At 42.6% G+C, this 27,933-nt stretch overlaps 1 long non-coding RNA gene across 1 annotated transcript in view; it reads left to right on the forward strand.

The window, feature by feature from the left end:
* LOC142254523 (uncharacterized) overlaps window positions 1-25,393 on the forward strand; it is a 39,637-nt gene extending 14,244 nt beyond the window's left edge. The window contains exons 3-4 of the long non-coding RNA XR_012727250.1: window positions 10,321-10,509; window positions 23,304-25,393. This is a non-coding gene — a long non-coding RNA (uncharacterized LOC142254523). The remainder of the gene's footprint in view (window positions 1-10,320; window positions 10,510-23,303) is intronic.
* The last annotated feature ends 2,540 nt before the right edge of the window (window positions 25,394-27,933 follow it).

Raw genomic sequence — 27,933 nt, forward strand, 5'->3', positions numbered from 1 at the left:
GCAAAGAAAGAAGATACAAAGTAACAAAAAAATGTATAGATAATATAAGTGCATGCGGTACGTATATATACAGCAGATATGCATACGCATAAAGCCCCTACCGCGGGGATTTCTCAACTACTTATCAAACATTGTTCAAAAGTCACAATTGATACATTTTTGTAAAACTATTTGAAACGATAAAGAAAACGCACACTGATGATATAAAAAATCTAGAAAAAAAATGTATAGATAATATAAGTGCATACGGTACGTATATACAGTACAGACCAAAAGTTTGGGCACACCTTCTCATCTCTAGAACAACTGTTAAGAGGAGACTTTGTGCAGCAGCCTTCATGGTAAAATAGCTGCTAGTAAACCACTGCTAAGGACAGGCAACAAGCAGAAGAGACTTGTTTGGGCTAAAGAACACAAGGAATGGACATTAGACCAGTGGAAATCTGTGCTTTGGTCTGATGAGTCCAAATTTGAGATCTGTGGATCCAACCACCGTGTCTTTGTAGAAAAGGTGAACGGATGGACTCTACATGGCTGGTTCCCACCGTGAAGCATGGAGGAGGAGGTGTGATGGTGTGGGGGGGCTTTGCTGGGGACACTGTTGGGGATTTTTTCAAAATTGAAGGCATACAGAACCAGCATGGCTACCACAGCATCTTGCAGCGGCGTGCTATTCCATCCGGTTTGCATTTAGTTAAACCATCATTTATTTTTCAACAGGACAATGATCCCAAACACACCTCCAGGCTGTGTAAGGGCTATTTGACCAAGAAGGAGAGTGATGGGGTGCTACGCCAGATTACCTGGCCTCCACAGTCACCAGACCTGAACCCAATCGAGATGGTTTGGGGTGAGCTGGACCGCAGAGTGAAGGCAAAAGGGGAAACAATTGCTAAGCATCTCTGAGAACTCCTTCAAGACTGTTGGAAAACCATTTCCGGTGACTACCTCTTGAAGCTCATCAAGAGAATGCCAAGAGTGTGCAAAGCAGTAATCAAAGCAAAAGGTGGCTACTTTGAAGAAACTAGAATATAAGACATATTTTCAGTTGTTTCACACTTTTTTGTTAAGTATTTCATTCCACATGTGATAATTCATAGTTTTGATGCCTTCAATGTGAATCTACAATTTTCAGAGTCCTGAAAATAAAGAAAAATCTTTGAATGAGGTGTGTCCAAACTTTTGGACTGTACTGTATTCACCAGATATGCATACGCATAAACCCCTGCTGTGGGGATTTCTCGACTATTTATCAAACGTTCAAAAGTCACAATTGATACATTTTTGTAAAACTACTTGAAACAATAATGAAAACACATTAATTATAAAATAAAAATCTGGAAAAATGTGTTGAATGTGGAGAATAATAATTGGATAAATTGATTCTGTATAGAATGTTTTTCTTTTACAATATAGAATCAAAATTGATACATTGTACTTCATCTAAACATCTAGTTGTAAATACATTAGAGCAAGTTGTGGGTATGAGCCAACCATCGATACCCTTCTATTTCAGACATACATGTGATCATTAAAGGGGTTGTTTGGAGAAAATACCTTATTTTGTGGATTATAAGACGCGCTGGATTATAAGACGAATTACAAATTTAGAGAAAAGAAAAAAAATGTTAGAATCCGGTGGTGTTTTACCGGGGAGGAGTATCAGCGGTGGTGGAGCGGGGTCACAGGAGGCAAGAGCGGTGGTGGAGTAGGATACATCTTGCTGCTATGGGTGATGCGGCAGGTGTCCCAGATGCTGTCTGCGGGCACTATGAATGAGGCAGGCAACATCCAGAAACTGTCAGCGGAGCGGGCTTTAAAGAAGTGGCATCTGGAGTCGGCGCAAGTGCATATTGAGGCACCGGCTCAATGACGAGCTTAGTTCTCAACTGTGCACGCGCCAACTCTGGACTTCATTTTCCTTAATTCCGCTGCTGGGATATCAATGGGCTGGAGGCGGCGCTTGCGCAGATGAGATCTTGAGCCGAGAGCTCCATCTGCGCATGCGCTGACTCTGAGCGCCATTATTTGAACCCTGCACCGCTGCCATTTTCAAGATGGCCCCTACCAGTGCCTGACTGCCCAGAGACCAACAGCAGAGTGCCCGCAGCTCCAGCAGCACAACACAGGTAGCCCCAGAAGCACAGCACCCGCAGACCTAGCAGCACAACACCCGCAGCCCCAGAAGCACAGCATCCACAGCCCCAGCAGCCAGTGCCCGCAGCCCCAGCAGCACAACACAGCACCCGCAGCCCCAGCAGCACAGCACCCGCAGCTCCAGAAGTACAGCACCCACAGCCCCAGCAGCACAGCGCCCGCAGCCCCAGAAGCACAGCACCCACAGCCCCAGCAGCCAGTGCCCGCAGCCCCAGCAGTGCAACACAGAGCTGGCAGACCCAGCAGCACAGCACCCGCAGCTCCAGAAGCACAGCACCCGCAGTTGTAGCAGCACAGCACCCGCAGTCCCAGCAGCACAGCACCCACAGCCCCAGCAGCACAGCGCCCGCAGCCCCAGCAGCACAGCACCCACAGCCCCAGCAGCACAGCACCCACAGCCCCAGCAGCACAGCACCCACAGCCCCAGCAGCACAGCACCCACAGCCCCAACAGCACAGCGCCTACTGTTACAACACGTACCCCTCATTTTTTTCTCAAATTTTTGGGAGGAAAAGTGCATCTCAACTTACCGTATTTTTCGGATTATATCACCTCTCCATAACATGGATGGAAACTTATTGATCAGTGGGGGTTGACTGCTGGAACCTGTACCTATAGAATTGAACACCGTGCACATGATTGTCCACCGCTCCAATCATTGCCTATGGAGCGGCTCAGCACCGCACACAACATTTTAGAAAATAAATGGAGCAAGAGTCTGAAGTCGACCTGCATCCAATTTATAGAGGGGATCATTGTTCCCCATTGGTGATAAAAGTTTGCCTGTGGATGGATAATAATTTGTTTTCACTGGATAACCCTTTGAGAACCAGAGATCGTCACTCTAAAAGATCTTTGTGACAAATCGTAAATGGGACTTTTGCCATTTTATCATTTCCTTAAAGGCAATCTGTCACCCTTTTGCATTTTATTTAGTTATTAATATATCCATACAGTTGGCATAAAGGTGACATTAGCCACACCTGTATGCCTCCTGGATGAGGGGTTGTTTGGAAAAATCCTCTTTTATATATTCGATCTTCCAGGCTATGGGGTGTGCTCTGCCCAGAAGATAACCCTGCCTCTGGTCCCTGTGACCTCAGGTGCGCGGACAGAAATCCCTCGCCTGCACATTCTGTCTGCCGTTTCTCTGTGAAGCAGCTATGAGTCCCTGGCGCCTGCACACATCAAAATCGAAGCCTGTGCCCACAGAAGTGCAGGGAGCGATGGCAGGCAGAATGCGCTGGGGCAAGATTTCCGGCCACGTACATGACATCACCTGGACACTAGGGAAGGGAAGTGGAGGAGGAATCTTGTATAATTACTCATCTTACGGGCAGCATATGCCCCATAGCCTGGAGAATCAAAGCTATAAAATAGGATTTTTGACAAATGACCCATCATCCAGGAGGCATACAGGTATGGTTAATTTCACTATTATGACACCTGTATTCCCATAATAATAACTAAAAAGACCCAAAAGGATGACAGATTCCCTTTAAGGAAATTATAAAATGGCAAAAGTTAAATTTACGATTTGTCACAAAAATCATTTACTCTATAGTTTACGATCCCTACTGCTCAAAGGGTAATCCAGTGAAAACAAATTATTATCCATCCATGGGCAAATTTTTATCTCCAAAGGGGAACTTTTACCCCTGATATAAAATGGAGCAGAAGGTTGGATGTCAAACTGTTACATCACATTCCCCATAGCCTGGAAGATCGAAGATATAAAAGAGGATTTTTGACAAACAACCCATCAATCATCCAGGAGGCATACAGGTATAGATGATTTCACTATTATGAAGAGAAGGGAAGGAGGAATTCTATATAATGAAGACAATAGGCCAGCTTGTCTTCCGGGCAGCGCACACCCCATAGCCTGGAAGATCAAAGATATAAAACAGAATTTTTGACAAACAACCCATCATCCAAGAGGCATACAGGTATGGATGATTTCACTATTATGAAGAAAAGGGAAGGAGGAATTCTATATAATGAAGACCATAGGCCGGCTTATCTTCTGGGGAGCGCACACCCCATAGCCGGGAAGATCAAAGATATAAAACAGAATTTTTGACAAACAACCCATCATCCAAGAGGCATACAGGTATGGATGATTTCACTATTGTGAAGAGAAGGGAAGGAGGAATTCTATATAATGAAGACCATAGGCTGGCTTATCTTCTGGGCAGCGCACACCCCATAGCCTGGAAGATCAAAGATATAAAACAGAATTTTTGACAAACAACCCATCAGTCATCCAGGAGGCATACAGGTGTGGATGATTTCACTATTATGAAGAAAAGGAAAGGAGGAATCCTGTGTAATGAAGACAATAGGCTGTTTTATCTTCAGGCAGCACACACCCCATAGCCTGGAAGATCAAAGATATAAAACAACATTTTTGACAAACAACCCATCAATCATCCAGGAGGCATACAGGTATGGTTAATTTCACTATTATGAAGAGAAGGGAAGGAGGAATCCTGTATAATGAAGACAATAGGCCGGCTTATCTTCCGGGCAGCGCACACCCCATAGCCTGGAAGATCAAAGATATAAAACAGAATTTTTGACAAACAACCCATCAGTCATCCAGGAGGCATACAGGTGTGGATGATTTCACTATTATGAAGAAAAGGAAAGGAGGAATCCTGTGTAATGAAGACAATAGGCTGTTTTATCTTCAGGCAGCGCACACCCCATAGCCTGGAAGATCAAAGATATAAAACAACATTTTTGACAAACAACCCATCAATCATCCAGGAGGCATACAGGTATGGTTAATTTCACTATTATGAAGAGAAGGGAAGGAGGAATCCTGTATAATGAAGACAATAGGCCGGCTTATCTTCCGGGCAGCGCAAACCCCATAGCCTGGAAGATCAAAGATATAAAACAGAATTTTTGACAAACAACCCATCAGTCATCCAGGAGGCATACAGGTATGGATGATTTCACTATTATACCACCAATATTAATAACTAAAAAAATGCAAAAGGATGACATATTCCCTTTAAGAAGGAAGAAAAATATCTAAACAGCTGAAAACATCTCTCCCGGATCTGACGTCCTCTTGGCTTCCAGCGTCGGTGTCTTTCTAGACCATTCCTTCACTCTTACAGGCACAAGGCTCATTAGAAGACGACGTTTGATGAGGCACAAAAGCTCAGGTGCTATAAATAAGCATACAAAAGGCTCTCGAGTGCCTCAGACACAAAATGTCAACTTTTTGTAGAATTATGCCCAGGAGGTTCAGAGGATGTTTATTGATACATATTTTGTTTGTAGCAAAGATTCATTAGTCTTCTCTTTTCAAAGAACATTAGTCGCCATAGTTCAGCTCTAGACCGCGGCTCGCTGACAATGATAAACGACTGAGGAAGCCGGAGTCTTTTCTTTGTTTTGCAAACCATCTACCATTCCTGATGTCTGCAGAGTTTTTATATTTTTTACTTTATTTTTTAATTTATTTTTGTATACAATAGAACAAGGTCATCACTTTCACAAAGAGATACAAAACAATCCAAAAGGCTGTTTCTACAAAAGATCCGCAGCAGTCAGGTCACTCGCCTGCAATTTGGAAGGCCTATTAACTGCCCCGGCATAAACATGGATAATCATAATAGACACAGACCTTCAGCAGGTAATGGAGGAACATTGACAAATCCATTATTTCCGCACGCATAAAGCATGAATCCGAGACAAGTTTACAAGGGAGTCTAATAAATCATCACCAAAACTATTGCAGACCGCTAAAAATGGAAAGAATTTCTATTTAATCTTGACCTGTGACTGCAATGTTTTCCCAAGGAGCGGATCAATCAGACGAAGTTTATACCAACAGTTCCCGGAATATCGGTTTATGTGAAAGGATAAAATAAAATTATATAAACACAATACTGTATAAATAACACATTGCAACATAAGCAGTTAAATGTCTACATTTTTAAATTATTTTTTTTTTTTACTTTTTTTCAACCCCTTTACAAAATATGAGTCCAGATTTAGGAATTATTTTTAAAACACAATAACAAAGAGAAGATATGTGTAACAATGAATATGGCAATATGGACATGCATTACTGTTATGGAGAACATGTAAAAATTGAGATACTTAGCACACAAAAATGGCCAGTGTTATGTGAGCCCAACAACCAGCAGCAAGGTGACCTCATTTTGTTGGGAACTATCAAACTAATGCCTTTCTTTGGGTTAAAAAAAACACTCCAACTTATGGGCAGATAGGAATCTGCAAATGGAGAATTAAAATCGCCTGAGGCTGAAGAGCAGGAGCTCAATCAGAAGGTATGACCCTGTAATCTAAGAAAAAGACTGACGGCACATCCGACCTTTCTAATGTGAACTAAATATGAAACATAATAACAAAAAGGAAACAGTTGCACTCTGTAGTGCTAAGATATGTGGAACAATGACTATATGAACATAGACATGCATTACTGCCAGGAAAAACATATAGAAATTGAGATACTTAGCATATAAAAATGGCTAGTTTTATGTGAGCCCAACAGCCAACGTCAAGGTAACCTATTTTTGTTGGGTCCCTATCAAACTAATGCCTCTCTTTAAGTTAAAAAAGCTCCAATTTATCATTGGACAGGAACCTGCAAATAGAGAAAAAAAAACGCCTAAGGCTACATTCACACTTCCGTTGTTTTGCATCAGTCACAATCCGTCGCCTTGAGGACTAAGGCTATGTGCGCACGTGTGCGTAATTCATGCAGTTACGCTGCGCTTTGTAGCGCAGTGTAACTGCATGCGTCCTGCGTCCCCTGCAAAGTCTATGGAGATTGTGCAGGGGCCGTGCGCACGTGGCGTCTTAGAGCGCAGCGCTTCGGCTGCTGCCTGAAGCGCTGCATTCTAAGAAGTGACATGTCACTTCTTCCGTGCGCTTTGCCAGCAGCTCCTGCTCTGTCTATGGCAGGAGCTGAATGCAGAGCGCACTTTCTCGCCGGCACCATGCGCTTCAGAACGGAGCTTTTCAGCTGCGCTCTGAAGCGCACCTTTTAGGTGCTGTGCAGAGCGCACACGTGCGCACATAGCCTTACAGTATCCTGCAAAATATTTTGCAGGAATCCGTTTTTTCCCCATAGACTTGTATTAAGAACGGATTGCAACAGATGGCCTTGCGTTGCATCCGTCGAGCGATGGATCAGTCGTGGAATGACTGACCGTCAGGTGGTATGAACGCACAATGTAACGATTTTTGGAGCGACACAAAAACACACTCCACAGGATTCCGTTGTCATCCGTCAAGAGCTATAATGGCTGTCTATGGTGCTAGATTCCGCCGTAATCTGTCACACGACGGAATCCAGTGCTAGATTCCGTCATGCTCTACTGAGCATGCCCAGCATGTCTCGCACACCCATTGGGCTGTCCCAAACACAAAGAGATCATGACGGATCCATCAAAAAACGGACACAGCGGATATAACGGACACGAAGGATCAGTTTTTTCACAGGATTCCTGTGAACGGAATCCAGTGAAACAACACATCCGTTGCGTCAGTTGACATCTAAAAAACGACGTATCCGTTGTTGCGTTGCAACGACGAACCTGAGGGATTTAAAACAACGGAAGTGTGAATGTAGCCTAAGGTTGAAGAGCAGGAGTGCTCAATCAGAAGGCATGGCCATGTAATCTAAGAAAAAGACTGATGGCACATCCTACATTTCTAAAGTGAACAGGTGCAAACTGAACATGAAACATAGTAACAAAAAGGAGACAGTTGCACTTTGTAGTGCTAAGATATGTGTAACAACGGGAATATACACATGTATTAGTGCTATGAAAAACATGTAAAAATCGAGATACTTAACACACAAAAATGGCCACTTTCATGTGAGCCCAACAGCCAACAGCAAGGCAATCTCTTTTGTTGGGTCACTATAGAACGGATGCTAATTTATGGGTGGATAGGAACCTGCAAATGGAGAATTAAAATCGCCTGGAGCTCAATCAGAAGGTATGACCCTGTAATCTAAGAAAAAGACTGATGGCACATCCTACCTTTGTAATGGGAACAGGTGCAGTCTGAACATGAAACATAGTAACAAAAAGGAGACAGTTATACTCTGCAGTGCTCAGATATGGGAGTATAAACATTGATTACCGCTATGAAAAACATGCAACAATTGAAGTACTTAGAATACAAAAATGGGCAGTTTTATGTGAGCCCAACAGACAATGGCAAGGCGACCTTTTTTTAAACACAATCGTTCCCCTTTGACAAAAGGGATTGGACAAGAAATACAGAAACTAGAAAAGCAATCCATTTATGACTGACACTGATTTTTTTTCTGTTAAAATTATTGTGCTGTCTTGCTACTGCTTTCTAGAGTACTAGCTGTACTACCCGGCTTCGCCCGGTTTAATAACTGCTGTTAACAAATTAGACTGTATTAACAAAAATGTATTCTGCACACAAACACCACAAAACAAATAGATAGAAATGTAATTATTAAAAGGCAAAAACTAAGCTAATAGAAGCATTTCACAACATATATTTCAACACCACAGATATTCCACACAGATTTAACATCCTATGACCTCACACATAGTGAGAATGTCCTTTGTTGCCTATATTAACCAATCAGAGCTCAGATTAATTAACTGTAGCAAAATAGAAGCTAAGCTGTGATTGGTTGCTATTGGCAGCCTGATAAATCTCCAGGCAACAGAAAGCCCTCCCCCCTGACAGTATATATTAGCTCACACATACAACTCCATGGTCGATGCGTGTCTGGCCCGACCAAAACCCTGCAGAGGTGACAGAAAGGAAAGCGAGTGCTGAGCTGTGCGTGATAGAGCAATAGGTCAGAATTACATCCTGTATTATACTCCAGAGCTGCACTCACTATTCTGCTGGTGCAGTCACTGTGTACATACGTGCTGAGGGTGGTATATGTGTTCAAGCACGTGGTAGTGTGTGGCGCATTTTTTGTGTGTGTTCATATCCCCGAGAGTGGTGAGTATCCTATGTCGGGGCCCCACCTTAGTAACTACGGTATATACTCTTTAGCGCCATCGCTCTCATTCCTTAAATCCCCCTTGTTCACATCTGGCCGCTGCCCCCAACACTTTTCGTTTCACTTTTTCCCCATTATGTAGATAGGGGCAAAATTGATTGGTAAATTGGAACGCGCGGTGTTAAAATTTCACCTCACAACATAGCACCCGGCGCTGCCCGGGATAGTAACTGTCTCTCTGTTTCTCTCCCATTCTCTGTCTGTCTCCCCCTCTGTATATATCTCTCTGTCTCTCTCTCTATCTCTTTGTCTGTCTCTTTCCCTGTCTGTCTCTGACTGTCTATGTCTCTTTCTAAATCTGTCTCAATCTATTTCCCTGTCTGTCTATCTATCTCTGTCTCTTTCCCTGTCTGTCTCTTTCCTTCTCTTTCCCTGTCTGTCTCTTTCCCTGTCTGTCTCTTTCCCTCTGTCTCTTTCCCTGTGTCTGTCTCTTTGTCTGTCTCTTTACCTGTCTTTGCCTGTCTCTTACCCTGTCTGTATCTTTCCCTCTCTTTCCCTGTCTGTTTCCCTGTCTCTGTCTCTTTGTCTGTGTCTGTCTCTTAACCTGCTCTTTCCCTCTCTTTCCCTGTCAGTCTGTCTCTTTGTCTGTCTCTTTGTGTCTGTCTCTTACCCTGTCTATGTCTGTTTCTTACCCTGTCTGTGTCTGCCTCTTTCCCTGTCTGTGTCTGTCTCTTTCCCTGGCTGTATTGTGACATGCCAACATTCCATATAAGGGCGTGGCTGCGCATTCTTCTGAAGTTCTGGCTGCACTATGGCTCCCAGCTTTAATGGAGTCAGGTTTTTTGGCGAATAACTGTAAAGCGCGGGGTTAAAATTTCTCCTCAAAACATAGCCTATGACGCTCTCGGGGTCCAGAAGTATGAGTGTGCAAATCTTGTGGCTGTAGCTGCACATTCAGCTTTATATATTAGATTAACCACTGTACCATCCAGTCTGTTTTCACCTTCATGACCATTTTTTTTTTTTCAATTCTGACCAGTGTCAATTCATGAAATAACAACTTTGGAACTCTTTAACGGATCCTAGTGATTCTGAGATTTCTTTTTCGTGACACATTGTTCTTCATGAAAGTTGTAAATTTGTGACAATATTTTTTGCATTTTCAGAAACCTGCTCAGTCACACCTGAGATCAAGACAGTCTTCTGTGTGTGTTGGCAAACACTTCCTAGTGACCCCCAGGTGTCCCCAGATGCAACTATTGATGGGGAAGTCAAAAGAACAGAGGTCAGGAGCCAGGAAGTCAAATATGGAACACAAGGATGAAGCAGAGCCGAGGTCTGAGCCCAAACCAGAGGTTAGAAGCCAGGAAGTCACATAATATACACTGAAGGAAAACAGAACCCAGGTCAAGGCACAAACTGGAGGTCAGAAGCCAGGAAGTCACATAATATACACTGAAGGAAAACAGAACCTAGGTCAGGGGAAAAACCAGAGGTCAGAAGCCAGGAAGTCACATAATATACACTGAAGGAAAACAGAACCCAGGTCAAGGGAAAAACTGGAGGTCAGAAGCCAGGAAGTCACATAAGGTACACTGAGAAAAAGTGGAGCCAAGGTCAGGGTAAAAGTCGAAGGTTAGGGAACAATGTCAGAGTCAGGAACACATGAGGAGAGGGGTAACAACAGGTCTGGGGCAGGAGGTCAAGATTAAAGCTCAAACGGAAACCAGAGCACTTTCTGCAGGCAGGAACTATGACTGGCGGTGTTCCGGGTGAGGTTTCTCACTAATGAAGCAGACAATCACCTGGAATAAGGTGCCTGAAGCGAGGCCCCTCCAAACACCGGTGTAGGAACCGAGGATGGGAACCACCCATCCACCGATACAAAGTAGAAAACAGAACATCAGCTCTGCTGGAGAGCAGAGCACCACGGAGAAGAACCAAGACACTTAATTGTTGGAAATCATAGGATTTAATAAAATTGCATCTATCTATGTATCAATTTATCTATCTATTTCTCTTTTTATCTATCTATTTCTGAAAAAAGGAATTCAGCAAGGTCACTTTTATATCTAAATCCTTCCCGGATTAACACTATGAAACAGATGTTCTCTTTAACCGAAAAGCAGGAACATGTTAGAACCTCGTACAACAGATGGCAGATGCCGGTGGAATCACTGGCCCACTACCAATCTTGTAACATTGTACTTTGATATGAAACCCATAAGATCTGTCCGGCATGTGACAATATAAGCAGATTACACCGGTCAATACACTGTTGGCAGTAACATATCCGCTGACGAATGTCCAGGGTCAAGTATTATTATTATCCAGTGTCAAGTGTCAGTGCAAACAACCGATAATGACCAAGTGGAAATATTCGCCAGCCCCTACAGCTCCGAGGTCAGGGGAACCGGCTTCTGATTCCAAAATCTTCCCTCTGAAGCAGAGAATGGAGATAAATCAGAGGCGAATATTAAAGCTCTGAGGCTCATATGTAAAATGTGTAACGTAATTTATAATACTGATTGCTAATTATGTGAGGATATTTTAGTTCTCCCAGGGCCCAGCTACCCCTGCATCGACTCTACTCACTATACAGGGTACTAAATACTCACTAAATTGTATAGTCAGCATCACTAGAAGACAAGGAATTAATGTATACAGAGACAACTCAAGCAGAATAGTGAGTGCAGCTCTGGAGTATAATACAGGATGTATATCAGGATCAGTAATGTAATGTATGTACACAGTGACTGCACCAGCAAAATAGTGAGTGCAGCTCTGGAGGATAATACAGGAGGTAACTCAGGATCAGTACAGGATAAGAATTGTAATGTATGTACACAATGACTGCACCAGCAGAATAGTGAGTGCAGCTCTGGAGAATAATACAGGAGGTAACTCAGGATCAGTGCAGGATCAGTAATGTAATGTATGTACACAATGACTGCACCAGCAGAATAGTGAGTGCAGCTCTGGAGTATAATACAGGAGGTAACTCAGGATCAGTGCAGGATCAGTAATGTAATGTATGTACACAATGACTGCTCCAGCAGAATAGTGAGTGCAGCTCTGGAGTATAATACAGGAGGTAACTCAGGATCAGTGCAGGATTAGTAATGTAATGTATGTACACAATGACTGCACCAGCAGAATAGTGACTGCAGCTCTGGAGTATAATACAGGAGGTAACTCAGGATCAGTGCAGGATCAGTAATGTAATGTATGTACACAATGACTGCTCCAGCAGAATAGTGAGTGCAGCTCTGCAGTATAATACAGGAGGTAACTCAGGATCAGTACAGGATCAGTAATGTAATGTATGTACACAATGACTGCACCAGCAGAATAGTGACTGCAGCTCTGGAGTATAATACAGGATGTAACTCAGGATCAGTGCAGGATCAGTAATGTAATGTATGTACACAATGACTGCACCAGCAGAATAGTGAGTGCAGCTCTGGAGTATAATACAGGAGGTAACTCAGGATCAGTAATGTAATGTATGTACACAGTGACTGCACCAGCAGAATAGCGAGTGCAGCTCTGGAGTATAATACAGGAGGTAACTCAGGATAAGTAATGTAATGTATGTACACAGTGACTGCACCAGCAGAATAGTGAGTGCAGCTCTGGAGTATAATACATAATGTAACTCAGGATCAGTAATGTAATGTATGTACACAGTGACTGCACCAGCAGAATAGTGAGTGTAGCTCTGGAGTATAATACAGGAGGTAACTCAGGATCAGTAATGTAATGTATGTGCACAGTGACTGCACCAGCAGAATAATGAGTGCAGCTCTGGAGTATAATACAGGATGTAACTCAGGATCAGTAATACAATGTATTACACTATACATTATACTGTTTTTAAACCATAACATATAATATATATATATATTGTTATAAGCTTATGGTTTATGTTAAATACATCTGCAGCAGCCCTCTGCCACGCTACCAGGGACAAAGCAATCACACGGCCCTTTTTATAGCCTTTGTTTGAAGGGCTCTATTAAAAGAGAGAGCAAAAATACAACGACAAAGAGCAAAACCGAACATAACGTAATGATACAATGCTCTTCTTTATTTATTTCATTGTTCCTCTCATGCTGTATAGTTGCGCCCCTTTATCAGCGATTGTTATCATTATGCCTCATACATTAAACGCTGATGCCAAGAAAAATGACCGCTCCTCTCCAATATTGATTGTGTGATTTTACATCCTGATTAATGATAGGCAAATAATTTTGCTCCTCTCACGCGGAAACATGTGAAGTGTTGATAGGAAATCAATGCACAGCGCAGGTCCATTCCTACATGACACACACACACAGACCAGGAGCAGCGGCTTATATTACTGCTAACCTCTCTATTAAGATGTCAGCGAGATCCGCACCAGCGTGATAGATAGAGGGATAGATAGATAGATAGATAGATAGATAGATAGATAGATAGATAGATAGATAGATAGAGAGATAGATAGATAGAGGGATAGATAGATAGATAGAGGGATAGATAGATAGAGGGATAGATAGATAGATAGAGGGATAGATAGATAGATAGATGGATAGATAGATAGATAGATAGATAGATAGATAGATAGATAGATAGATAGATAGATAGATAGATAGATAGATAGAGAGATAGATAGATAGAGGGATAGATAGATAGATAGAGGGATAGATAGATAGATAGATAGATAGATACATAGAGGGATAGATAGATAGATAGATAGATAGATAGATAGATAGATAGATAGATAGATAGAGGGATAGATAGAGGGATAGATAGATAGATAGAGGGATAGATAGAGGGATAGATAGATAGATACAGTTAGGTCCAGAAATATTTGGACAGTGACACAATTTTCGCGAGTTGGGCTCTGCATGCCACCACATTGGATTTGAAATGAAACCTCTACAACAGAATTCAAGTGCAGATTGTAACGTTTAATTTGAAGGTTTGAACAAAAATATCTGATAGAAATTGTAGGAATTGTCACATTTCTTTACATACACTCCACATTTTAGGAGGTCAAAAGTAATTGGACAAATAAACCAAACCCAAACAAAATATTTTTATTTTCAATATTTTGTTGCGAATCCTTTGGAGGCAATCACTGCCTTAAGTCTGGAACCCATGGACATCACCAAACGCTGGGTTTCCTCCTTCTTAATGCTTTGCCAGGCCTTTACAGCCACAGCCTTCAGGTCTTGCTTGTTTGTGGGTCTTTCCGTCTTAAGTCTGGATTTGAGCAAGTGAAATGCATGCTCAATTGGGTTAAGATCTGGTGATTGACTTGGCCATTGCAGAATGTTCCACTTTTTTGCACTTATGAACTCCTGGGTAGCTTGGGGTCATTGTCCATCTGTACTATGAAGCGCCGTCCGATCAACTTTGCGGCATTTGGCTGAATCTGGGCTGAAAGTATATCCCGGTACACTTCAGAATTCATCCGGCTACTCTTGTCTGCTGTTATGTCATCAATAAACACAAGTGACCCAGTGCCATTGAAAGCCATGCATGCCCATGCCATCACGTTGCCTCCACCATGTTTTACAGAGGATGTGGTGTGCCTTGGATCATGTGCCGTTCCCTTTCTTCTCCAAACTTTTTTCTTCCCATCATTCTGGTACAGGTTGATCTTGGTCTCATCTGTCCATAGAATACTTTTCCAGAACTGAGCTGGCTTCATGAGGTGTTTTTCAGCAAATTTAACTCTGGCCTGTCTATTTTTGGAATTGATGAATGGTTTGCATCTAGATGTGAACCCTTTGTATTTACTTTCATGGAGTCTTCTCTTTACTGTTGACTTAGAGACAGATACACCTACTTCACTGAGAGTGTTCTGGACTTCAGTTGATGTTGTGAACGGGTTCTTCTTCCCCAAAGAAAGTATGCGGCGATCATCCACCACTGTTGTCATCCGTGGACGCCCAGGCCTTTTTGAGTTCCCAAGCTCACCAGTCAATTCCTTTTTTCTCAGAATGTACCTGACTGTTGATTTTGCTACTCCAAGCATGTCTGCTATCTCTCTGATGGATTTTTTCTTTTTTTTCAGCCTCAGGATGTTCTGCTTCACCTCAATTGAGAGTTCCTTAGACCGCATGTTGTCTGGTCACAGCAACAGCTTCCAAATGCAAAACCACACACCTGTAATCAACCCCAGACCTTTTAACTACTTCATTGATTACAGCTTAACGAGGGAGACACCTTCAGAGTTAATTGCAGCCCTTTGAGTCCCTTGTCCAATTACTTTTGGTCCCTTGAAAAAGAGGAGGCTATGCATTACAGAGCTATTATTCCTAAACCCTTTGTACGATTTGGATGTGAAAACTCTCATATTGCAGCTGGGAGTGTGCACTTTCAGCCCATGTTATATACATAATTGTATTTCTGAACATGTTTTTGTAAGCAGCTAAAATAACAAAACTTGTGTCACTGTCCAAATATTTCTGGACCTAACTGTAGATAGAGAGATAGATAGAGGGATACATAGATAGATGTTGTTGACATTATTTTTCATTATTTGAAATTATTCAAAGACATATCTTAAATACTATAGAAAAATGTTAAAGTGCACCAATGACCAGGATTTTCGTATATTGCATAAAGTCAGTGCTACACTGGCACTATCAGGCTGATTCTATACATACAGTGCTATACTGGCGCTATCAGGCTGATTCTATACATACAGTGCTATACTGGCACTATCAGGCTGAGTCTATACATACAGTGCTATACTGGCACTATCAGGCTGATTCTATACATACAGTGCTATACTGGCACTATCAGGCTGAGTCTATACATACAGTGCTATACTGGCACTATCAGGCTGAGTCTATACATACAGTGCTATACTGGCACTATCAGGCTGATTCTATACATACAGTGCTATACTGGCGCTATCAGGCTGATTCTATACATACAGTGCAATACTGGCACTATCAGGCTGAGTCTATACATACAGTGCTATACTGGCGCTATCAGGCTGATTCTATACATACAGTGCTATACTGGCACTATCAGGCTGAGTCTATACATACAGTGCTATACTGGCACTATCAGGCTGAGTCTATACATACAGTGCTATACTGGCACTATCAGGCTGATTCTATACATACAGTGCTATACTGGCACTATCAGGCTGATTCTATACATACAGTGCTGTACTGGCACTATCTGGCTGATTCTATACATACAGTGCTATACTGGCACTATCAGGCTGATTCTATACATACAGTGCTATACTGGCATTATAATGCTGATTCTATACATACAGTGCTATACTGACACTATCAGGCTGATTCTATACATACAGTGCTATATACTGGCACTATCAGGCTGATTCTATACATACAGTGCTATACTGGCTCTATCAGGCTGATTCTATACATACAGTGCTATACTGGCACTATCAGGCTGATTCTATACATACAGTGCTATACTGGCACTATCAGGCTGATTCTATACATACAGTGCTATACTGGCACTATCAGGCTGATTCTATACATACAGTGCTATACTGGCACTATCCTGCTGATTCTATACATACAGTGCTATACTGGCGCTATCAAGCTGATTCTATACATACAGTGCTATACTGGCACTATCAGGCTGATTCTATACATACAGTGCTATACTGGCACTATCAGGCTGATTCTATACATACAGTGCTATACTGGCACTATCAGACTGATTCTATACATACAGTGCTATACTGGCACTATCAGGCTGATTCTATACATACAGTGCTATACTGGCACTATCAGGCTGATTCTATACATACAGTGCTATACTGGCTCTATCAGGCTGATTCTATACATACAATGCTATACTGGCACTATCAGGCTGATTCTATACATACAGTGCTATACTGGCTCTATCAGGCTGATTCTATACATACAATGCTATACTGGCACTATCAGGCTGATTCTATACATACAGTGCTATACTGGCACTATCAGGCTGATTCTATACATACCTGTAGTGGTCAGCTCGGATTTTTAGGTTTTGAAATCCAAGAAAGAAAAGTTTATAAAATCATCAGCTTCTTGAGTGACAGCAGCTGAGGAGCAGATAATATCTGGAGAGAATTCCTAGTTAACCCCTCCCCCTGTTAGAATTAGCTTAAGTATTATACAAACAATGTAACTTTTCACTTCCAGGACCTGTGGTCATACCCATGTGACCAGAAGGGGTGGAGCCTCATCCAACAAAGCTGATACCACAAAGCAACATTTTCCTATTGGCTGAGGCCCCGCCCCTTCTGGTCACATGGGTATTACCTCACCACAGGTCCTAGAAGTGAAAATGCACATTGTTTGTATAATACTTATGCTAATTTTAAAGGGGAGGGGATAACTATGAATACCCCCCAGATATTATCTGATCTTCAGCTGCTGTCACTCAAGAAGCTGATGTTACGGTTTCGCCTCCCAGTCCACATGGCTAGGGGGCGGAACCTTCTCTCGGGCCTCACTTCCGGCACTTGGATGCCTTAAATTCTGTCATCTCCGGTGAACCAGCGCAGGCTTTAGGCTTAGCACTACTTTGCCTGTGATTGCTGGTCCCTGTAAGTGTGATCCTGATCCGTCCCCTCTCTCTGCCCTCAATCTCTGTCTGTGTTCCATCCCGTAGTCGTTCCTCCATTCCTCTGTTCCCCCTCCTTCCTTCCCACAAGGAGGGAAGTTGCCCCGGTTGTTCCCCTTATGCTACCTCCCCACTCGGTTGCCTCCTCTGATACTGACCTCGGCCTGACCTCGATCCCACCTCTGCTCATTCCTCCAGTATTCCTTCGCCCTGTACTGTGTATGATCCGGCCTGCCTGACCATCCCCCGCATGCCCCGTGGCTTTTGCTTTCTGGTTGATGTTGCGAGGCACTGACCAGCCCACACTGAGTTCCCCTCCTTGATTATTCAGCTCTGTGTAGTGTCTTTTCCTGCAGGACTCCAGCTCCCCCTGGTGGCAGCCTGACAGCTGATGATTTTATAAATTTTACTTTCTTGGATTTCAAAACCTAAACATCAGAGCTGACCACTACAGGTATATATAGAATTAGCCTGATAGTGCCAGTATAGCACTGGCTGCAGGTTATAAACGAAAATCCTGGTGATTGATTCGTTGATTCGATCATGGTAGTGTCCACTTATCACTAGTTACGAGTACTGAGCACCCGAGCATGGTAATGCCCGCTCATCACTAGTTACCAGTACTGAGCACCCGAGCATGGTAATGCCCGCTCATCACTAGTTACCAGTACTGAGCACCCGAGCATGGTAGTGCCTGCTCATGACTAGTTACCAGTACAGTTCCAAGCATATGGAAAAATATTGGAATATACAATGAAAAATGCTACTTGCTAATTTGAACATGTGAATAATGAATTGCATACCTGCCATGAATATTAGGAAAAAGGAGATATTTAGCAATCGCATTGATCAATGTAACATAGCCCCAAGACCTCGTCAAGGTATATCTCTATATTGAGGTCCCTAGCTCTGTGACCCTAACTGTGTGTCATCTCATTGCAATTAAAAACTGCTGTGGGTGGAGAGGGGTAACTAAGGACTTTCTTATATAGGAGATGGAAAAAAACATGGCCGAAAGGGGCGGAGCTGTGTTCACATTCAGAAAAAAAACTACATATAACTGAATAGGATAACTGAAGTGAGAACTAATATATATATATTATGAGTGCAAGCCAAAAAATACATACTATACAAGGATAAGGCTGCACATCAAACTTAGATAATGGTATAATGCCTCAAGCATATGGAAAAATATTGGAATATACAATGAAAAATGCTACTTGCTAATTTGAACATGTGAATAATGAATTGCATACCTGCCATGAACATTAGGAAAAAGGGGATATTTAGCAATCGCATTGATCAATGTAACTGAGCCCCAAGACCTCGTCAAGGTATATCTCTATGTAGTTTTTTTTCTGAATGCGATTGCTAAATATCTCCTTTTTCCTAATATTCATGGCAGGTATGCAATTCATTATTCACATGTTCAAATTAGCAAGTAGCATTTTTCATATCCATGCCCTCTCCACACGTCTCTCTGCTCCCTACTGTGGTGGATATCCACGCCCTCTCCATAAGACTCTGCTCCCTACTGTAGTGGCTATCCATGCCCTCTCTACATATCTCTCTGCTCCCTACTGTGGTGAATATCCATGCACTCTCCATATGAATCTATAGTCCCTACTGTGGTGGATATCCATGCCTTCCTCATAAGACTCTGTTCCCTACTGCTGTGGATATCCACGCCCTCTCCATAAGACTCTCTGCTCCCTACCTATCCATGCCTTTACCATGCCTGATCAATTCTGGCAGAGAAAGAGGCAAATTTGACTGATACAACCTATTACAAAGTTGCCTATTTTTATACGTACTAATAATTTAGGAAATAAAAATTAAAACAATGGTTACACTTTAAGGACAGTTTCTCGTAACAGCACACCATGAGGTCAAGCGTGGTATTGCAATGAAAATATCATGATTGGTATAATATAAATGATTTTAGTGATGTAATGAGATATTTTAGTGTGTACTGATGCAACTTGTGCTAAATGAGTCATTAGTCAATTACATGACATGTTAATATAAATGTAAAAAATTAAGCATAGCCCGTAGGTAATCAGCCTTTATATATGTGGCTACGGACTGCACTGGTCCCGTGTAGTCACCCTTAGTAGTGCGACTCTTTCCCTATTTCCACATCCGTGTAGCCTTTATCTAATTATATGTATTGTCACACTTTTATATGTATGTTTTTGTAATATTTAATAAATTGAGCATGATTACACATATATCTGCTTTGTGGACCTGATATTGTTGTCTATAGGATCTCTCATTCCCAGGGACACGCTGTATTTAATATATGAGGCTAACTATAGGTTGTATGCTATTTCCTCTTTTCTGTATTTTCAGATGCCTCGAGCACTAGCTACATGGACTATAAAAAACGAGATAAAGCTTGGATTAATCAGATAGGCTCACTGTTTGGTGAGGGGGGAGTCGTTGAGAGTGAAACTTATAATGTTAAGGATTTGAAACTCAAGGTCACCAATTCGTTAGAAAAACGTACGCGCCTGTGGTGGAATAAGGTATCATTAGAGAATTACCTCCAGAAAAATATTATCCCTCGAGGACTTAGACTGCAGATATTCCCCACTACTGTAACACCTGATCCATTGTTCATAGAGAGATGGGAGGATACGCTTACTAAATGTTCTCGTACATTAATTGAATTATTGATTGGATTTGATAAAAAATCTATAGAGACTGTAGAAAAAGATATTGACACATATAGAGTACACATCCAGGAGAATCTCTCATCGGAGGAATTCTCCAAATTTGATAAAGATCTTGATGCTGAAATCAATAAATGTGAAAAAGAGGTACAGGAAAGAAAAATTAAAAAATTCCAGAGAGACCTTTCCGATTACCAAGACAAAAAAGTATATCGGTGGTATAACAATAATCAAGGACACAGAAACAGACGAGGATCACAAGCCTCTTCTACTACATCTAATCAATCTGAAGAAATATGTGGAGAACATTTTTTAGCCAAGCGGCAAGGGAGGGGAGATGGTCCAGAACGAAACCCTCCATCAACTGCCCAAAATCCAGGAAGTTCTGGAAGAGTTCTAAGGAACCAGAAAAAGTGGGGATACAAAACAAAGATAAACTAAAGGTAATAAACCTGTCAAGTAAAAACCTTACCAGTGCACAGATATGTGTACTGGAGAAGGGGCTTACTTTTTCCCCCACTGCACATGTTGATCACTTTACACTCATAAAGGACTTAGAACTATTTGCCAGAAAGCTAAGATATAAAAAGTTCTTTGCCTCAAAAGATGACGATGGCTTTCCCACTTTTAGAGAACAACAAGCGTTATCTGATCTTCAAATATTATTGGATGAACAAGAGATTGAGGAACCTATACACTCTCGGTTCCCTACATACCTGCACAGTCGGACGCAAGTCTTCCCCCCCCATGGCATTAGTCCAAATGTTGACATCTTTGTTAAACTAGTTAAAAAAGAAATATTGACTATCTCAGAAAAAACAAGAAATTACAATCTGACAGCTCAGGAGAGAAGAGCTATTAAAGAACTAAGAGATATGAAGGATGTGGTCATAAAACCGGCCGATAAGGGGGGGAACCTTGTTGTGTGGCCTGCAGGTATGTATGAAGGTGAAGCATTCCGACAACTTAATGCTGCTAACTGTTACCAAAGACTAAGAAACAATCCGACAATTCAATACAAAAAAACATTAGACGGAATTATTGAAAATGGATTTAGGAGGGGAATCATCACTGAGAAAATGAGGGATGGTCTTATCACCAAATGTCCGAGAATTCCGACTTTTTATTTAACACCAAAGATTCACAAAAACAAAGACAACCCCCCGGGAAGACCAATTGTATCAGGTATAGGGGGGCTGAATGAGAAGATCTGTAGATTCATTGATTTTTACCTCCAGGGATGTGTCGGGACTCTGCCATCATATATCAGAGACTCAACTGATATACTCAAGCGGCTACACAGTGTCCAATTAGAACCGGACATGATGTTGGTCACATGTGACGTAGAGTCGCTGTACACATCTATTGCACATAGCCATGGCACCACTGCATCGAGAACTTATTTGCGAATGACGAATATGGATGATGACTTGATCGACTTTGTAATGGAATTGCTAGACTTCATATTGAAACACAACTATTTCCTATTCAAGGACCGCTATTACCTACAGCTCCAGGGAGTGGCAATGGGGGCGACTTGTGCGCCCTCATATGCAAATCTTTTCCTGGGGCTGTGGGAGCGGGAGGTTGTGCAATCCATAGAGGGCTTCGATGCAGTGGTGTCATGGTACAGGTACATAGATGACATTCTATTCGTGTGGCAGGGCTCTGAGGCATCCCTGGTTGTGTTTTTACAACAACTCAATGACAACCAGCTGAACATTAAACTTACATCTAAATATGACTACAACAAAGTGGAATTCTTGGATATCTCAATAATTAGAGGTGAGGATGGCGGTTTAGTGACAGATGTTTTTCGTAAAAGCACGGCAACTAACTCACTTTTACACGCATCATCCTCTCACCACCCACAAACAATTAAGGCAGTACCAACAGGACAGTTCCTGCATATGCGCAGGATTTGTTCAAGGGAGGTGGATTTTGAGGCCCAAGCCACTCGACTCAGTACCTGTCTCAAAGAGAGAGGATATAAACCTCAAAACATCAAACAGGGTTACATCAGAGCACTCAACAGTAAACGAGAGACACTGCTTATGTCACATAGGGACAATAGTGAGTTACAACCTGTCAGATTTATTTCAAACTTCAACACCAAATGGCATGATATAAGAAACATTTTTCAAAAACATTGGGGGATCCTGTTAGCTGATCAAGACCTGGCCAAACATCTTACAGCTTACCCATCCATCACTTGGCGTAGATCGAGAAACCTTAAAGACCTGCTTACCCGTAGCCATTATGTCCCGCTACTTCAAAATCCATTTACTCAGAAGGGACCTAAGTGGGGTTGCTTTCAATGTGGCAACTGTACGGCATGTAGGTACATAGAGAGGAGCACCACATTTGTGAATAGTGCAGAAACTAAATGTTTTTCCATCACGCATAATATAACATGCAAAACTGACATGGTAATTTACTATGCTAGTTGCCCCTGCAAAAAAATCTATGTAGGGATGACCACTAGACAGCTACGGGTAAGAACTTTGGAACATGTTCGGGACATTGTAAATGCCCAAGGATGTAAAGACATTAGCGAGTTAAAGACTATACCACGGCATTTTTTCAACTACCACAAATGTAATCCCAAGGACCTAAGAGTCAAGGGTATAGACCACGTTAGCCTGGGTGCGAGAGGGGGTGACTATAGGACGGAACTCCTAAAAAAGGAGACAAAATGGATGGTTGTCCTCGATACTGTAATGCCCATTGGTCTCAATGAGGCCTTGAGTTTCAAACCCTTCTTACCAATGTAGCGCGAATTTTAAGCTGTACATATTGTATCTGTATTTTAATTTTTCTTTTATTCCTCCTTTTTCTTTTCTCGATACTCTCTTTGTGCCTTCATGGAATTGCAGCGTGTGATTTGGAGCCTGATACGACTTCACATGGACCGCATAAGAGTATGGAAGTCGGCATGATCGACAATTTATCTTGATCCCTTATTGACAACAGTCAAGATGATGACAGATAGAAGCATCGGCGACAGCAACACACCCCATATTTTATGTGTATACTTAAGTCATATGTTTGGTTGGCTTTTTGGAGATATGTTCTGTTGCCAATGAAATTGGACACAGCAGCGGGGGCATGCAATTGGACGTGACCTGGTGTCTGGTATTATGCCTAATTTTGGGTTAGTATGTGGCCCTCATTATGTGCTTATTGATGCAGATTAGGTATCATATGGGAATTTCCTGCAGTGATAAAGATTCCTTCTGTATTTGGGCATATGGTGGGGGCGACATTTGGGCGACAGGTCACGTGGGTTTGCGGTGTGCTGTGCGCATGTTGCGTTGTTGATTTGGGGGCGCCTGATAGGCCCTGTTTGATATGGGCTTGCTTCCCATAATATGGATATTCCGCGTATGCATGTGTCCAAAATACTGACATCTAGATGACTGGACATTTATATAAAGAAACCTAATGATTTGTGAGACATTATCTGTCCCACTGGACACATTCATACATGGAATTTTTGGAGATTTAATATTATACGGCATGTACGCACGGGGTTGCAGAACGCGTGATGTATGTGTACATATAACTGTCGACAATTGTGTATGCGTGCCTATGGGTGGCGTAATACGTCCGTTATGAGCATGTGATTGAGATCTGTCTCTTTATATGCATATGAAATAGTGCAGTTTAACTTTTGCATCTTTTCTATGCTCATATATGACGTGCGCCACCACAATATGTATGTATCACGTTTTGACATAATCCAATATGTATTTCCAACTTTCTGTACTTGGGCATATGGTGAGGGCGACAATTGGGCGACAGGTCACGTGGGTCTGCAGCGTCCTGTGCGCATGTTGCGTTGTTGATTTGGGGGTGCCTGACAGGCCCTGTTTGATATGGGCTTGTTTCCCATAATATGGATATTCCGCGTATGCATGTGTCCAAAATACTGACATCTAGATGACTGGACACTCATATAAAGAAACCTAATGATTTGTGAGACATTATCTGCCCCACTGGACACATTCATACATGGAATTTTGGAGATTTAATATTATACGGCATGTATGCACGGGGTTGCAGAACGTGTGATGTGGGTGTACATATAACTGTCGATACTGTGTATGCTTGCCTGTGGTTGGCGTAATACGTCCGTTATGAGCATGTGATTGGGATTCGTCTCTTTATATGCATATGAAATAGTGCAGTTCAACTTTTGCATCTTTTCTAGGCTCATATATGACGTACGCCACCACAGTTTGTATGTATCACGTCTTGATATAATCTAATATGTATTCCCATACTGTAAGTTACCACCCGTGTGGTCAGGGCTTCACTCACCAAGTTATCCGGGGGCCGCTCTGTGTTCATGCGCTGTGCAGACTCCATGGATGACGTGCCACTAGAGCAAGTGACATGGGGGTGGGACTTCGGTCCGGTCTCCATGGACACTCTACGTCACAGGGACGCGTACCGCGTGACACGCGGTCACGTGGACTGTTGACGCGCTCGCAGTGCGACTCACCCATGGGACGCTCATCATGACGTTCGGAGCGCCCGATTCCGGCAATTGACCATCAGCTGGGAGCAATTCCACGTAGTATATCTAAGGCACACACTACATTCCTGACATGCCTCCTGACGAAACCGGAAGCGGTGAAACGCGCGTCGAGGTGGGAGTGGCTACACGGGCAGGTGCTTACCGATAGACACATGGCTGCAGGTAACTTACCACTTAAGTCCTGTATCTTATTAGGGGCATATTAGAAGATTGATTTAGAGACTGCTGAGTGGTTGTGCATCTCTAATGTTTACGGATGTACAAGTGTTGATTAATTCTAATATACCGTGAGTAACTTGACACCACCAGCACTCTCAGTGTTAAGCATAGCCCGTAGGTAATCAGCCTTTATATATGTGGCTACGGACTGCACTGGTCCCGTGTAGTCACCCTTAGTAGTGCGACTCTTTCCCTATTTCCACATCCGTGTAGCCTTTATCTAATTATATGTATTGTCACACTTTTATATGTATGTTTTTGTAATATTTAATAAATTGAGCATGATTACACATATATCTGCTTTGTGGACCTGATATTGTTGTCTATAGGATCTCTCATTCCCAGGGACACGCTGTATTTAATATATGAGGCTAACTATAGGTTGTATAAATGTAAAGGTGTCTGAACGTGGGTTCATTCCGCAATTATATGTCAGTGTTATGCCAGCTCTGGGGAAAAGGCAATCAGAGGAGCTGTCCTAACACTGGAATTCTGCTGAAAGCCCAGTTTAGTCATCAGCCGGCTCTGCAAATGGCACGAGCTGATAAATACGTCTGACTTCTGTACTTACATCATCCTCATTCATCCTGACAGATCCAAGGATTTCTGCTTACATCTTGTATCAACAAGCTCATCGTTCTTGTAATTTGCATATTTTAGCCTTTTCCATTATTAACATATTTTTCGCTGATGACTTATCACTTTGTTTACTGCTTTAGAAATTATGCAAAACATTCCCAAAGTTTTAGAACTTTTGTCGACTTCTGCTAGTGTCCCTATGTCTTGTCTGACCGCCACAGCCGAAATTCAATGCCTGTGGATGTGAGGTCCTCCATAGCTAGCGATAGTCTTTGGATGGTCCAGTATGAAGATCCAGGGTCATCAATAGCATACAAATAAGTTTATTTTTTATTAGTTACATACTTACATAGTTCAACCTTCCTCTAGCAATTACAATCCAAAGAGAGGGAAAGCCATGACACAGTCCATCCAATATTCCATCCCAGTGGACGACGGCCGTTTCGCACTTCCTTGTGCTTCAACGGGTCCAATCACAAGCACAAGGGGGTGCGAAACGGCCGTCGTCCACTGGAGGCTTGCACCCGGCTCTTTCCCCGTTATTTTTACCTGCACCAAATTAATTAAATAAAGGACTGTGCCATGGCTTTCTCTCTTTTTGGATTGAATTTGGATTTTCTCCTACTCTGACCACGTGCACCTGTGACCGTTTCCTTAAACGGATTACTTAGAGCTGACCTACCTCTTACCGGTACCAAGGTATTGCATGGTTGATGCAAAACCACTTCTGCATATTACTTCCTCTACCATTTACCGTATTTTCCGGATTATAAGACACACTCATTTTTCCTTAAAACTGGGGGTAAAATGTGGGCGCATCTTATAATACAGATATGACTTACCGGGGCAACGGAGGTGGAGTGGGATCACAGGAGGCAGGGTTGGCAATACTGAGGGCACAGAGGAGGGGATGTCACTGCAGTAGAGTGGCTCAAGACAGTCACAGGACAGAGAGTCAGCGATAGTGCAGGCTTGGGGGTGTCGCAGCGGCAGCAGAAGACACCATTGATCTGCCGGCGGACTACAGGCTCTTTGAACTGCTGGTGGTACGCAATGGACTGCAAGAAAATGGCCGCAGAGGCCAATCTGCGCATGCGTAGCCTATGTGGCCCTTTTCTAGATGTCCATTGCATCAACCGCCAGCACTGCAGTTCAATGGAACTCGTAGCCCACTGGCAGTTCAATGGAGCCTGCAGCATGCCGGAAGATGAATGGCGCTCGCCACTGTGATACCCCCGAGCCCGCAGTATCACCGAACGTCCATCTACTGACCATCCTGATCCGCAACACACCCTCCTCCGAGCCCGCAGCATCGCCAACCCTGCCTCCTGTGACCTTCCTGAGCCGCAACACACCCTCCTCTGAGCCTGCAGCATCGCCGACCCTCCGTCCACTGACCCTCCTGAGCCACAACACTCCCTCCTCTGAGCCCACAGCATCGCCGACCCTGCCTCCTGTGACCCTCCTGAGCCACAACACACCCTCCTCTGAGTCCGCAGCATCGCCGACCCTGCCTCCTGTGACCCTCCTGAGCCACAACACTCCCCCCTCTGAGCCCACAGCATCGCCGACCCTGCCTCCTGTGACCCTCCTGAGCCGCTCTACCATTGCTGCTCTCCCTGATGAAGACGCACTAGGATTATAAGACAGACCCTCATTTTAACAATAAAAATTATTTTTTCTTATTTTCCTCCTCTAAATTTGGGGTGAGTCTTATAATCCAGTGCGTCTTATAAAACCAAAAATACAGTATACATTTTTACTGGTAGAATAATCATTAATAGTAATTAATTATTTTTTATTACTTATTTACAAACTTTTAGAACTTTTGAAAACTTTTATTGTAAACTTTTAGTCACATTATAGTCATGTGGCCACTAAAGAGCAGTTCAACTTTTTGGAAACAACTTCAAAAAGAACATAAGCAAAAGAAAGAAATGAATAGAAACCATAGGTCAGCTTGAAAGGGGAAGACTGGTGTGCGTATTCTAAGGGATCACTTGGTTTTCACTTTTTAAAAAATATGCACACCTTTGGTGACTTTTTTTATAACTTGAAAATATTTTCAGGCCAAAAGTAATTTTTGCTTCTGGATTTCATGAAAAATATAGCACTATCTGGCTTTTAAAGTCTTTTTTTTTGCTGCACATTGCTAGCTACAGGAT

Source organism: Anomaloglossus baeobatrachus, chromosome 10 (genome assembly GCF_048569485.1).
Source record: "Anomaloglossus baeobatrachus isolate aAnoBae1 chromosome 10, aAnoBae1.hap1, whole genome shotgun sequence".
NCBI classification, from domain to species: domain Eukaryota; kingdom Metazoa; phylum Chordata; class Amphibia; order Anura; family Aromobatidae; genus Anomaloglossus; species Anomaloglossus baeobatrachus.